Raw genomic sequence first — 14,956 nt, 5'->3', positions numbered from 1 at the left:
ACAGCATTGCTATTTCCTCTTTAAATCTAGGACAGCAAAGCTATGACACTTGTCAAAGTCCTGATGTCCTTCTTAATATTTCTTATTACTCTGAGTGAAGGTAAGGCTTACGCAGCAAGTGTCCTAGTTTTGAGTTTCTATTTCTAGCAGAAAAGCTATGGAAACAGGAATTTGACAGCTTCTTGTATTGATACATATTAGATCATGTATATTGTAGCTTTTAAGAGCTTTATTCAAGATAAGGAAGATAAAATATGAAAGTATGATAGTTTAGGACCCTCCTATAAAGTTGTGACTGCATAAAATATCCTACTGTAGCCTATATGCCATAGTTAAAAAGTTAATTTGAGGACAATTCTGAATGACTTTTAAGAGAAAGTTTGTTTATGTGTGGCACAGATGTTTTTTATTATGGCGCAAATGCTGTATTCCCATATATTCACTGGTATCAATGGGCCTGCAAGAATGCTGCTGAATTTTTCAGGACATAACTTTACTGTTAATAATATCTATATTACCCATAATATGCAAATCTTATATGCATTTGGCTATATGTAAATATATGTTTCTAGTGTTCATACTGTGATAATACTTTCTTCTTATCTACCTAAGCTGAGGAAGTTGGTATACGGCAGTAGAAATGCAGAATGAAAGTGTCATTATTTCAGAATATAGCAGTTATCTGGAAGGCCTGCTGAAGAAGATGGCTGTTAGGAATGACTGCAAGAAGCCCTGAACAGAATGCTAGTCTCTAAGGGAATAATATCCCCATGGCATGCTGAAGTTTTTCAATTTTTAAAACTAACATCTGTCAAAGTAGTAGTAGTAGAAAAAATAGAAAGGGAGATAATCAGGCAGTCTAATTTTTGCCTTTCTCTGGTACACTTTCAAAATAGACATGAAAACATTGCTGAGTTCCATAAATCAAATACACCCTTGTGCAATCTACTAAATCAGCAGAATTGCATCATGCTGTATTCATCCCTGCTATCTGGACTACATAACACTGAGTTCAAGGTACTCGTATGTCACAGGAATAGATATGTCACTTTGGGAAGATCCTGGCACGTCAGCTAGCTTGCTTCAGGGTCATAAGTTGACATGGGGTGCTATTTGTAAGGCTTTCCTTTGGGAAACCCCCTCCTGAGGATAGGAGTTCAAAAGGAAATATTAATAAACATATATGCTAGAGAGACAGGGAATACTATTCTGCAAAATGAGAAATAAAGGCAGCTCTATCGATCTCTGTGCAGGGCATGTTTGGGAGAGACTGCACCTTTTGCAGCTTTGTGCAGGGCATGTACTAGGATATCAAAACTCACTCCAGATCCCCTGTAAAAGGTACGTACATACGTGTGCCTCAGAAACACATGGTACAGAAGCTAACCAAAATGAATTTCTCTATACAAAGTTATATACCACTTATTGGGCATCATATTAAATAACGCTTCTTTTAAACTAACTTTACTGGTGTTCCTTGGAGCACATGCCAAGGAGGAGTGTGGCTGAAGTAAAAATGATGAGGTTCTGAAGGTAAAATGCATATAGAGGAATCTGCTTAGACCAGAGGGCAGTGGGACAGCTTTTGCTGGGGCTCAGGCTAGGCTTGTCCTGGGATAAACTGAGCTCAAAGCAGGGTGCAGCATGTGCTTGGGGACTGAGCTCGCAGAAGGGCAACCCCACCATCCACAGCATCTCTGTGTTACCACTTAGTGCTCATCCTGATCTTGAGAGTAGCATACAAGAAAGTAGAAGTTGTTCCACCAACTTTTAATCAGTTCCTTCTTCAGGGTCAACTGAACCAGTCACAGGAACTTCTGTGTGTGTGATATTCCTCAGATATGTAAACCAGAATAGAAATTTTCTGTGTGAACTTCCATCCCTGTGCACCTAAGTCACGTTGCCATCTGTGTCAATGGGTTTTGACCCTGGTCCTGTGCGTAGTGACCTTTCTCACAAGCTGACTATAAAGAAATTAAAATAGAGTGTGTGTTCACTTCTGGCCCCAGGCTTGGGTCAAGAGAAGTTTAATGCCTGCAGCATGCTGAGCTCCAGACCTAGGAGCAGAGCACGATGCCAGCAGGAGGACAACAGCGGCAGGCATTTAGCAGCGATGGAAGGGGAGATGGCTTACACGTTTCAAGATAAATTAAGGGACTTCTGACAGCATCTGGAGAACCTTTTAGGGCCTGCTGCAATCTCTGAAAAATAAATCTAAGTAAATTCTAGGGGTTAAACTTTCTCTGCAGTGGACTGTAGAAGTATGCTAAAGGTAGAGTAGGCATTTTAAATAGATGTCCTATTTTTATTGTGTGAATCACGTGGTACATGGGTGTCTGCAGTTTGGGTTATGACTAGAATATATTGAAGGTATTTAAGAAGCATTTTGTGTGTCAAAATACATCAAGTATTTCAGAGTACTGAAAAAGTTAATGTATTCCGTTTCCATGTTGATGTTTTTAACAATATTGTGTTCATGCTTTTTAAATTACTATTAAATGTTTTCTAGCATGCATTTTTACAAATATAGTGGTTCTTTTTAAATCGTGACTCCCATATTTTTATTGTACAATAGTATAGATAAGGATTTGCTGTGTTTTCTTGGAGAAATCAGATGTAAGAGATTCTGCCCGCTTTTGGTTCACTTTCAAGTTATACCCCTGAACCTTCCTACCAATGTCCAGTTTCTACCAGAGTGGTAGAAGCTTTGATGGTGTGTGGGTGTGGGTGTGTGTTTTTCTCTACTGTATCCATGAGAGTAAGTGGCTGGATGCTCAAATTCCAGTCAGGAAGCCAGACTTCATCAGTTTCACTGCTCTTAAGAGTGAGTGCCCATTAATTATACTTTCTTTTAATGCTGACAAATATGTAACATTAAACATAGCTGTACTAGTGTGGAAGTACTCTGGATGATGTAGCTAATACCACTTGCGAAATTGCTACATGGTACAACAGCTCAGTCTTTCCTTCCTATGGACTAAATCTTTCCAGGACTAAATCTTTCACTAATGGCATTAACTTTGTTAATGAGGCTTCAAAAATATCAAGCTAAATAATGCAAGACCTAACACTGCAAGACTTTATTAAATGATGAATAGGCTGCAGTAGCTGGCAGGTCATTATGGTGTGGGAGAAGCTGGCAGAGAGATACAAGTGGGTAGCAAAAAGACAGGCTGTTCCCAGAAAATGTGAAGTGATGGTATTGCTTTCTATTGTGGATTTTGCTCAGAAGATTGGAACTTGACTTTCTGGCCTTCAGAGCCAACACTTGTTGGCAGTGTATCACTGTATAAATAAAAGTATTTAGTTCTTTTGGTTGGTTTCCCAGATCTTGCCAAGGTTGAAATACACATTAAAAGGAAAATATCTTTAAAAACTTGCTTTAAATATTTCTCAGTTTGATATATCTCAAATGAAGAAATATGCATCTGATACAGTTACATTTAAACAATCATTTATACTTTTTGTTAGTTTTGTTAGAAGTTACCTGTATGTTAACACAAGCGCGTATGTCAGCTTTGCTTGATGCTGATGGATGAGGTGCTTTTAACTGGCACGATTAAATCTATCCTGGTTTACATTTTTGAACCCTTGACATCCCCTCCCTTCAAAATATTAGGGAAAAAAAAAAACAAAGCAAAGCAAAGAGTATTTTAGGGGAAAATCAGAATTAAGATGTGATTCAGAGATTTGGATGACAGTTGGGCTGATAATGTTCACTTGCAGACATTTTCCTGTAGTATAAATCATCATTCTAAATTTGGCAATCTCATAAATTTCCACAATATAGCATTAATTACAGAATGAATTTCCACTGTATAACCTTGACTGATTATAAAGTGAGAGGGTGATGATTACAGCAAATCAATACAGGGAGTTAAAATAGGATATTAGCAAGTTGTAATATAACGGTCAGAGAGTAGCTTGTCCTTTTTCATACTGCATTTAGGTTCCCTAGCAGGTTTATCTTTTTGTACTTTTGCATTCAAAATTGACTTAAATTTGAAGATTTATGTCTATTGGGTGTAGGAAGAACTTATTAGTGTGACGAACACATTCTTTCTATCATTGCTAACCTGAGAAGTTGGTAATTGGTATAATGAACTGTCCACTTGTAGGGGCTGGAAGTGCTGTAGCCAGAAAATCCTGGCTCTGTTAAGCTGGACAGCCCTATTCATTAGGGTGGTAGCAAGTGTATTTATCATAACCCCGTTCTTCCTGTGTGAGCTGCATGAAACTGTTCCTTTCTTCCATCCTGCCCTCCAGTTTGATCTACAGATGTGCAGTGTATTTTACATCTCTAGTAATGCAATTATTTCTCATCTTACCTTGGGTGAAATTAGACTGTGGTGCCTGGAAAGCAGACCATGCTCAGGTTATATGAAGTCCAAAGCTTTGTTATTTAATCATCTATAACTTCAGTTGTGTTTTTTGAGGGGAAAAAAATCATCTTTCTGTTTTAAATAATGCTCTGAGCAAGTGCAAGAAATGCAGATGCTACCACTATTTTTCATTTATCAGATGAAGAATCTAATATGGATTTGCAACCTCTTGGATGAGAATATAGGGGAGAGTATGTCATCTATTCTGTATTATGTCTCACTTGTACATAGTAGGCCCCTTCTTGTTGTGTAAGACTTTTACATTCTATTCATTAAATTGGCTCTTCCCTGCAAAATCTCCATATAAAGGTCAGCAAGGTAAAGAAGGAACCTGGCGGCCAGTGGTGATTTTAACTTCCTACTGTGCATACCCAGATATGTGCATTAGATATAGGCATCCATAGTCCTACCTCTTCTCACAAGTTCTCTTTGCTTGCCTTTTATCTAGGCAGGCTTCTTGGAATTATGTAGAGGATCAGAGAAGCAAAATATGATGGGTTATGCAGTAACCATGAGTGTTAATTCCTAGCTGCTTAAATTCCTTTGCTTAATTCCTACAGAGAATTAAAGTTGTGTGTAATGCTGATACATTAAATTACAGGTTACAATCTCTTTCCAACTGAGCATTTCAAAAACTTGAGCAGTCTGTCCATTAGGCTGAAATCACTAACGGTTTGGAGTTTCTAATACTGCCTTTGCCAGAAACCTGTCCTGAAAATGCAGAAGATTGAAGGCAATTCTCCTGCATGTGTTTCAGTAGAGGAATATAATAAAACAGAATTTTTTATGAGGACTATCAATAACTGCTGGGGAGCTTCCTGAAGATCTGGTCAAATTACATTGGTATTGATGGAGATGAAACAGAATTGATACACCAAACTAGTGATGAAAACTGTAAAACAGCTTAACAGTTAACATTCCCTTCAACAACCACTGATATCCAGGGGAGTTTTGGCTGAATTACAGTTCAGAACATTGGCACGTATGTACAGAAGGATTATGACAGTGATTTGTGTTCTCTAACTTAATGCAGAGTATTCACAGAGTTTCTCCTTCACTACTGCAGCATTCTCAGGTGGACAGAAATGCCTATTGTTCTTAAATGTAACGAGTGAACTAGCCTGAAGGGTCATTTGCCTATAGATCATGCTTGACGCCCAGATCTGCAAGTTTGCTGCAGATACCTTAGAGAGCTGTGTTCTCCCAGCACTGATGGGATATAAATGTTGCTTCATGAGGCTTGATACCTAGCAAAATAAATAACCTAACTTTTTAATCAAGCCAGAGAGAGATGTTCTACCTGGAATGGCTCTGTTGTAGTGAAAAGGACACACACCAAGCATGAAAATTACTCCCTACAGCCAGCAGAGGAATATAAGGAAAGGCAGCAGCTGCTCTGCTGTGCCTTGGGACTTGCAGAGGAAATGGTATACCCTAGGGAAACCAAAGCCGTGTCTCGCTAAAAGCCAGCGGAGAAAAATCAGCAAAGCTGCTCTGGTAAGTAATGTTATATGGCTGATGTGGGCACCTCATGAAAAATGGAGTGTATATAAGTGGATCTGTGTCTAAGTCAGTGATGATGCCAGGAGATTCTTCCATTTAAACATGTAGCTAGTGAATGTGAAATGCTTTCCAAACCACACTGAAAGAGTTGGTTCTCAGTACTGTAACTCGCCACGGAATAGTAAGGCATAACATCAGCCATGGAAAATGCTGTATTTTTAAGATCATCTATCCATGTTTCATAGTACCAGAATTTGTGCATTAACTCACTTCTTCTCGTGGCTTTCCTGTTGAGATTTTTTTTTTTAAAGGAAGTACCTTTGAGTATAGGAGTAATCTGTCTGAAGAGTAACCTCTCTAATGGTTTTGATTTGTGTACTGTACTGTATCAAACAAACCATCTTCCTCCCTAAATCCACTCACAACCTCAGAAGTTTTGTACATTTAAAGAAATGCGAAGTTCCCCATAATTTTCATTTGTATCCCAGTAAACTTTTTTTTTTCCCATGCCTACAAAATAGAGGATAAATACCTCTATTATACAAAATAGAGGATAAATAGAGGATGTCAGTGCATTATAACTACTTCCTAAATTGCTAACTTTTACTGTCTTGCCACTTTCTTTTGTCTATGTTCTACTTTCTCTCTCCTATCCTATATAGTAAGCTCTGTGGGGCAGGGACTGTCCTTTCAGGTTTATGTGCATGCAGCAGCTGGCACACCCCAGGCCTGGCACACGACTACAATCTCTAGGCATGACTGTGAAGAATAAAAAAAAATTACCTGTGTAACTTAGCCTACTTTAAAAATGGATAAATGATCAAATGGAAATACATAAATACAGACCAAATCTCTGAATGTCCAATTGATGTAGATGTTTTTAAGTAATATACTTCCATGTCATATAGCCTGTAGAGGTAGTCAGCTGCAAATTGTGTGGGGGAAAGAATTAGATTCAGTCTTTCATAGGCACAGGAACTTGAGCCACCTAGGAACTGTCTAGGAACTGCACCTAGGAACAGTCTAGGAACTGCACCTAGACTGTTCAAGTACGTCTTAGCCATAGGGCTTCCTTGTGCTATTGGGGAAGTGCAGCAACTATTCCATTTCCCCCAAGACATACAGAACCTGTTGTGAACAGAAACCCAGGAGTGCAGGTTCTGTTCTGTTTTTCTTGCAACTTCACTGAGCTCAGAGTATTTAAAACAGAGTTTTGTACCATGCCTGTCAGATAAGCTCAAAAGGAGACTTATTAGAAAGGATACTTTCAAATTATGCCTGTTTGAATAACCTTTGGCAGTGGAATACATGCATTACTCATAGTTTCTGCTGTAGATAAGGTATTCTTTCACTCAGGAAACAACAAAGGACATATTTCCAAAACTTAAATGACATTTTCATGTTAGCCTTGTAACTTCGGGGAGATTTTGTATGTTGTATTTTCAATGTTGTTACAGGCTTGATGCATGCAAACTAATTTAGGTTGTTGAGAGAATGTATGCCAAGGTGCCTGTGTAAAATCTATCTAAAAAGTTTTGCATAGTAAAAGGATTTTGTAATGGTTAAGTGTCATGTTATAACCAAGTCGCAAATCTAGAAAGCGGCAAAGATAAATGAAACTTAAAATAATTCGTGAGGATTTAGGTATATGCTTTAAAAGGCCTCTGGCACTAATTACCCCAGTGTCCATCCTGTAGCTAGATTAAATTAATTTCCTGTAGAATTCAGCAGATGCAGCAGCTGTGGCTTGTTTTTCATTCCCAGGAGGTATTTTTGCCTTGGTAGCAAGCCTAGATACCCTTTTTCTTTTCAATGTCTAATTGTTATTCAGTAATTAGGAAGCAATAAAATCAGAAGAGAGCTTAGAGTAAGCATCATTTAAAGTGGCATAAAAAGTTGTAAGTGACCATGTATGAAAAAAAAAAAAAAAGTATTTTCTTTGATAAACTTACCAGTCAAGGAAGAGAAAAACCTGGAAAAAAAAAAAAAAACACAGTTTTAGAAGTTGAACATGATAGTGTAATAAACCTTTCAAGAAAGAAATACACTTCCAAGGGCTGTTTATTGGAAACTCAGTGATGAAATGTATTGATTATGAATATTATATGAATATTATTGTCTATAATTCAATGACTAAAGGGAAAGAATAACGTTTGAAACTCTACTGGAGTCAATTTATTTAAAATTAGTCCCTGAACAGTACAGTTTAGGATACATAAGGACACGACTGATTGTAATACTATAGCAGTAGCTCTCTCTAGCATTAATCCAAATTTTGTAAGCATGTAGGATGGCTAACAGCAAGAATAGCTTCTTGCAAGAAATACTCATGTTTTGGCGCTTTTGTTCCTTTGAACAAACGACAATTTTCTTCCATTAGTGCTCCCTTCATTACTTGTAAGGACAGCACAATTAAATTTAATATACTAGGAAAGAGCAAAACTGAAGCTATGCAATGGATTCTGCTTGTAAACATTATGCCTTCAACTGTGTCTTGTTTGAAAGAGCAGCACAGTGGTGCTGCAGGTGTCCCTGATGCCAGTGTCTGTCGGGCCACGCAGCACCCAGGGGAGCTGCATTTCCCTGTGCCTTGAGGTGCCTCCGCAGGGTGCATGGGGGCTGCCCGAGCCCAGGGGATGGATGCGCCATCCAGGGCTGCTCTTCTTCCCCACTGGGCCAGATGGAGCAGCGGTTGCTCCGTAATTGTTAGCAGGACGTGTCTTTCCCTGGGCAGATGTTCAAACGATGTGTTTGCTTTCTTTCATTTAGAGAGAAATTAACTTTTAAGCAGAATCACAGTGAACATGGGCAGAGCTTGCACAGGATTTCTGTTTAATGTCTTATTGAATGTTGCTACCATGTCACCCAAAAATACATTGGAAGATGATATCTTTAGGCAGCTGACAAGCTATAAATTTTCTCTCGGGCAGTTCTGCAAATGCTTGATCTTCCCAAGAGTATTTAATTTAAAGCAAATGGGCAAAATAAAACAAATACAAGTTTGTTTATAACTGCCTAAGAGATTTAATATTTAATTTTAGGATTACTTTGGTGTATGCACTTAATCTTTTATGAATTAAGTCAAATCATTAAAGAAAGGAGTCTTCTACTTTAGTCAAGGAGCTGTTCTCTACACACAGCTGAGACAAAAACCAAACCAGAAAAAAAAACAGGAATAACAGGAATAAAAAAAGGAGTTCTGAACAGGGGAAATTATAATGACATTATTGATGCTCAGTATCATCATACCAAATGGGATGGCTAACCTATTCTTGTCATATTACATTATTAGAATTATCTTGTTGCAAACCAGACTGTGTTTTCAAAAATATTTCTCTTGAGACCAGGGATAACACTGTTATAATGACCTCATTGAATAAAAGGAAGCCTGTGACTCAAAGCTTTCCTCTGCAGCACTGGCAGCCTAAGGGAAGGCTGGAAACAAGAGGTACTGCAGTGGTAAATGATGTTACAGTAGCATGAAAAAAGACTTTTGCAATATAGAATAGATGGATGTATCAAAGAACATTATAATGCCTCAGGCTTTCTCTGTACTCAGGTGTGAAAAACAGAATGTTGTCTTTTGTGATTTTCCCTCTTCTCTGGTAAATCAGAAGTGTCAGGGATAATGCACGTAATCAGATTTCTTTGTGGCCAAGTGCTGCTTCAGTGAGAGGCACCCCCTTCAATTTTATAATCCTCATTACACTCTCTGTGGTGTCTGCTCGGGCAGAACTTGCAGCAAAATTAAAAGGAATGTTGCATGGCAAAAGATACCTGATAATAAGTACCCTTATTTAGTTGTTTTTCAGTGAGGTGTTATATTTATCTGGTGTATGATTTGCAGATGTTTCCAGTGAACACATCTGTGGCAATGATAGTGATTTTTAAATACATCTTAAACAGATAGATGAGGACTTTTTTTGCACAGTATGACCTTGCTGCATTCATGTCTTGCTGATCACCATTACTCTGCTGAAAAAAATTTACTACCAAGAGAAAAAACATCAAACCTCCCACTAATCTCCTTTCATTTAAGGCTGCACACAAACCTTGCTTGCTGGTCCAAACTTCCCGCAGTAGGGCACACGTTCTTACTGATTCATGCAGAAAACGAAAAGATGTTTTCTCAATTTTACGTGTCTAGAAAAAGAACAATGCGGGAAAAAATCAGTGAAAGCATAATAATTTTCTTTGGAGGTGTTCTCAAAATGCTGATATGCTGGCAAATATTAGTGGCTCAGTCACAGGCCTGGGTAGAGTGGAGAAGTGAAGGCTAAAGAGAAGATACAGTGAAAACAATCAGGAGTACTGGGAGACCTGGAACAGAGGGAACTGGCTGCCGTGGCAGGATATGAACGAGGGGTCAATCGTGCACCTCAATGGACTGGTTGCAAATGCAGAAAATTGGATTAATGTGTGTTTTCTGATCGTCAAACTTGACCAGCAGCCTGTCTCAGGTATTTAACAAAATGAGTAAAGGGGATTGAAAGGAAGGAAAGTGATCTCTCTCTCTCTCTCTTTTTTTTTTTTTTTTTTTTTTTTTTTTTTCTTTTAATGTTCCGGTTATGATGCCAGAATAATACCTCTAGAAAAATTTCTTGAAAAGGCAAGTGTCTTCCTGCTTGTTTAGTTGTGCCAGTTATACGTGTTTGCATATGATGTTGGTTGTTTTTTCTGGATTAAAGGCATTGAGCTTGATTCAGAAATCTTTATAGAAAATTGAGGCTCTAGTTATTGTATCATTAAATGTGTATAGAGATTATCTATCATACTAATTGAAATGTGGTAGTAGTCCCTGGTTTAAAAAAAAAAAAAAAAAAAAAAAAAAAAGCTTTATGTAATTGATTTATTACTTGGCACTTTCTCTCATTGCCTGACAGGGCCCAGCAATATGTTTCTTCAGAGCATGGTGTAAGATGAGTTTGCTCTGGCCAGGCATAACCTCCCAAAACCCTTGCCAAAACCAAACTCTCTAAGTTCTTTTGTTTGCCTATTCAACCCTACAACCATTCAAGTTTCAAAATGAACACAAGTTCTTATACATATTTCTCATAACTTTCAAATCAGTTTATGATATTGTAATTTATTTATTGAATGGCCAAATAGTTAAAATTTGATATTTTATCAAGTGTGTTACACATATCCACAGAAATTCTCCAATATTATAGCATCTAAAATGCTAAGTAACTATACGTTTCATTCTTGACTCAGGTGGAGTCAAAGAAGACTGGATATTTACATATGTAAGAATTGGGAGATTTGGTTTTTAAAGGCTTGGAAATTTATTTAGGCAGTTGGAATCCAAATCAGGTCAGTGCTGACTGGAATTCTATTACATCTAACAACTCGTTATGGGCTCTTATGAAATAACTTGGTAGTCTTAAGCCTCTGCCAGGATCTGTACTGATCCTCAGGAGGACACTGCTTGTGTGACTCTTCATGTTGCTAATGGTTCTGTCTTGAAAATCATTTTTTTGTTGTACCACAACAGAATTTAGATGGATTATTTTATCTACTTTGTCAGACAGCCACTTACTTTCCTCCTAAAACTGTAAGGTAAGAATTGTCTGGAGATATGGTGACCATCAGTATTTCTGTGGAGCTCCAAGAACTCGCGGAATTGCTATATAGCCTGAAATCAATTGATTATATATATATTTTTATGTAAGTGGTGTATAAACAATATGTGCAACCTAATCCTCTGATTTCAATATTCTAGGATATCCAGGATATCTCAAGACAGAGGCCTAGATATCAGAAGGGATGAAACTGAGGAAGAAGGTGAGTCCAAAATAAGCTATACGGTGCTTCTGAAACGTTCATTGATCTGGTATCACATGAAACCTGTAAAATACATTAGTGTGTGAATTAAAATATAACAAAGCACCATTCTGCCCAAAGCAACTTTCTTCACTCTAGGATGAACTTTTTGTCTAACATGTTGTCTATTGCTAAACTGAAAATCTTCCATCTCCCCTTAATCTTTTTATAAAAATTGTCTTCAGCCTCTTCTTTCAAATTAAGCTTTTTGGAAGTCCTGAAAAAGTCATAACTAAGTCACATGTGTGACATTCAGACAAAAACAGTAAAGCAAAATATTTCTTAAAAAAATAACTGAGATCAGTTATATTAGTTGATTGTGATAATTATTAAATATAAAGATTCAGTCTGATTTTTTCAAGTAGTCTTGTAAATTCTTGAAGACTTAGTACATAGCTACACTATAATTAATATTAGACTATAACATACATTTTCTATGAGTACATCCAGTGCAGTCAACTGGATCATCAGGACTGTCAAATCCAACCAGCCTAGTAGCAGCTTTAGGAAGAAATATTATTTTATATGCTAAGTTTGGGATTCTACTTATTGCCTTTTGAAACTTCAGCTTTTGCATTTTGAAGGTTGTTTGTTCCCTTTTGTAGTGGAAACTGAATTTGAGGGAATTGCCCAAGTGGTAAAAATAGAAGTAGGCCCTTGGGGAAAAAAAAAAAATGCTCTCTGTCATGCGAAGTATTTATCGATGGAATTATGGAGTATGAAATACTGTATATTTATAAGATTTTACCATTTAAAAGTAGGATATCGTACATATTTCAGAAAATCTCTGTACACCCTTACAATGAAGGCTGCATTCAACAGTCTATATATGCAGGTCTTAAGTGTAACCCAAAATGATGTTTAATCTTTTGATGATTATTTTAGATTATCTTTTGTAATTTGTGCAAATGCTAATTTCTAATTGGCATACTATATTACCTTCAGGTACTTCTTATAAGCAAGTCTCAAAATAAGTGTATGTTTGGGAAGATTATGTTCTAAATTTAACTTTAACCATTAGCCATTAACTTTATAGATATCATATTACAATAACATGAGCTTTGTAAAATACTGTAGCGACTAACAAACAGTGCGAACAGGTTTAGCCCTCTTAAGTATGAAATCAAAGTACTTTTAAGAAAGAGAATAGAGAATATCTAAAGCTTAAAGAAGTAATATGTCTTATAGTCTCAACATACTTTGATAAATCAGCTCTCTGCACTAATTTACTGATTTGTAAGACAGAAACAGTAAATGTCCTAGTGCAATGTTTTGTAAGCTGAGCAGTGCTTACAAAAGCATTGTTTGTAAAAGGGATTTTCATTTGATTGGATGTATTCTGACAAGAACTATCAACAACAAAATACTAAGTTTTTGGAGGATGGGCTTCACAATTTTTTGTATCATCTCCTCTATTCAGATATTTTTCTTTTTACTCTTTTCTTCTTACTGTTGTAAACTGACTGTTGAACCTGTTAGTGGTTATCAGGTCATATAACTGCAAATTTAACAGTATCCCTGTAGAGTCCTGTGAGTTGCTCAGCACTGAGAAAGGTCTCAGCTGGAGCTTGTGTCCAGTTCCAGAATTACAAATACAAAAGGGACGACAGAAAAACAACAGAATAGGCTTAAGAGGAAAGTTACCGACTTTCTACCAGAGCAGGCTTTTATGAGCTGTTTAGACAAACACCTATCAGGAGGAAGGCACAGCAGGTTCTGCCTGGGAGCACAGGATGGATCCAAAGGTGATCTCTTACGGTTCCTTTGGACAGTTTTGTTCTTGTTTCCCAAGGCAGTGAGGCCTAGGTGACCTTGTTATGGTGGGGATTGCTGTGCTTGCTGTCAGCCCTCTCATTTGAACCTATGGATATTTCACTCCGGCTTGATGGAGGAATGAGTGTCAAAGTCAATGAAGTCTTGAAGTTGTCTTGAAAAGTAACGAACAGAGAGAGTAAAAGAAACCCTGATGAGGGCAGGGAGCAGCATGGATGCTTTGGGGTGGCAGCCAGGACCGAGGTGGGTTGTGCACGTGGCTGGGAAGCAGCTGTGGAGCCCTGCAGGCGAAGAGATGGGGACAGGTCAGAGCGTGGCTGCAATGAGCCCTGCGAGGACAGGCGGGAGAGTAACCTGTGGTGAGGAGTAACCTCTGGTGAGGAGAGGGGTGGGAAAAAAATCCATTAGAAACAAAGCTGAATTAGTTTCTCTAGTATAGAGGACTGGTAGGCCATGCTTTTTTTTTTTAGGTAAAAGTTAGCGTGTGTTTGCAAAACGAAAGTTTAACCACAGGAGGCTTTGTAATAACCACATAGATTGTGGAACTGATTACGGTTCTGGTTCTCATATCAACTACCTTTCAAGTTTCGACTATTGAACAGGCTTCTTCTGTATGTTCAAAAAATACATCAAGTGTCTTGGTCCTATTTTGTACTGAAGGCAAAGGTAGGGGAAAAAGCTAATATTAATAACATGATTCTTCCTATTCAGAACAAAAATAATCATACTTTGCTTAACCATCACCTTTTTCTTTAAGAATTCAGGTAAGCCAAGAACTACGATGGGTGCTGGTTGCAACCTAACCCAGGGTTTGGTCATCATGTCTGAGGGTATTGCTGCCCACAGGAAAAGGCTCATTAACCACTGCCCAGCTACAAGATTTGCTGGGGAAAAATAGTGAAAGGGGGTGCTGTGCTCCTATAATTGACATTATTGCTCCTATAGTACATTATTTGCAGTAGGGAGGATTCCTTAATAGTGGGATTCAAAAACACTGTGTTACTACAGTGGATACTCACAGGACGTGGCCTTAGCAGTAAGTGTGGTAGCTCTCGGTAGCAGCGAGGCTTGGCAGGCTGGAGGCGGGAAGGCCGCACAGAAGGATGCACTTGCTGCTCAGGGAAGGGACGGAGAACCTCTCCTTAGCCACCCACAAATCCACTAAACTAGCCAGGAGAGTTTCCAAGGGGAAAGGAAAACTGGCCTGAGTCCATCTTTTCCCATATTTTACTGGGAATAAAACAAACGGCCTGTTCTCGGGGAAGAGCGCGGCCGTTGGGGCGCTGGGCCCGGTACCTGTGCGCACGTGCTGAGGCGCACGCGTGTGCGCGTGCAGGCCAAGCGCGGGACGAGGGGCTGTGGCCGCACAGGAGCGGGGCGCGCTCGCCGCCCGAGCCCCGCCTCGTCTGCAGCCGCCGCCGAGGCTGCTTCGTCCTCTGCTCGAGGCGCGGGGCCGCGGGACGGGCCGGGTAGGC

The 14,956-nt window shown here is 38.6% G+C and overlaps 1 protein-coding gene and 1 long non-coding RNA gene across 2 annotated transcripts in view; one reads left to right on the top strand and one right to left on the bottom strand.

Moving 5' to 3' along the window:
* Positions 1-7,835: 7,835 nt before the first annotated feature.
* Positions 7,836-14,562, bottom strand: LOC112945009. Its single transcript, XR_003248912.1, has 3 exons — positions 14,501-14,562; positions 9,938-10,028; positions 7,836-7,857 (listed from the first exon to the last, which is right to left on the bottom strand). It is a non-coding gene; the product is annotated as an uncharacterized LOC112945009 (long non-coding RNA).
* Positions 11,630-14,956, top strand: part of SIAH1 (siah E3 ubiquitin protein ligase 1) — a 20,270-nt gene continuing 16,943 nt past the window's right edge. The window contains exon 1 of the mRNA XM_026036530.1: positions 11,630-11,669. The gene's annotated coding sequence lies outside the window, so the exon portion shown is untranslated. The remainder of the gene's footprint in view (positions 11,670-14,956) is intronic.

Source organism: Nothoprocta perdicaria, unplaced genomic scaffold (genome assembly GCF_003342845.1).
Source record: "Nothoprocta perdicaria isolate Ctin4 unplaced genomic scaffold, notPer1 scaffold_18, whole genome shotgun sequence".
NCBI classification, from domain to species: domain Eukaryota; kingdom Metazoa; phylum Chordata; class Aves; order Tinamiformes; family Tinamidae; genus Nothoprocta; species Nothoprocta perdicaria.
This window is presented reverse-complemented; position numbering and strand designations above follow the sequence as displayed.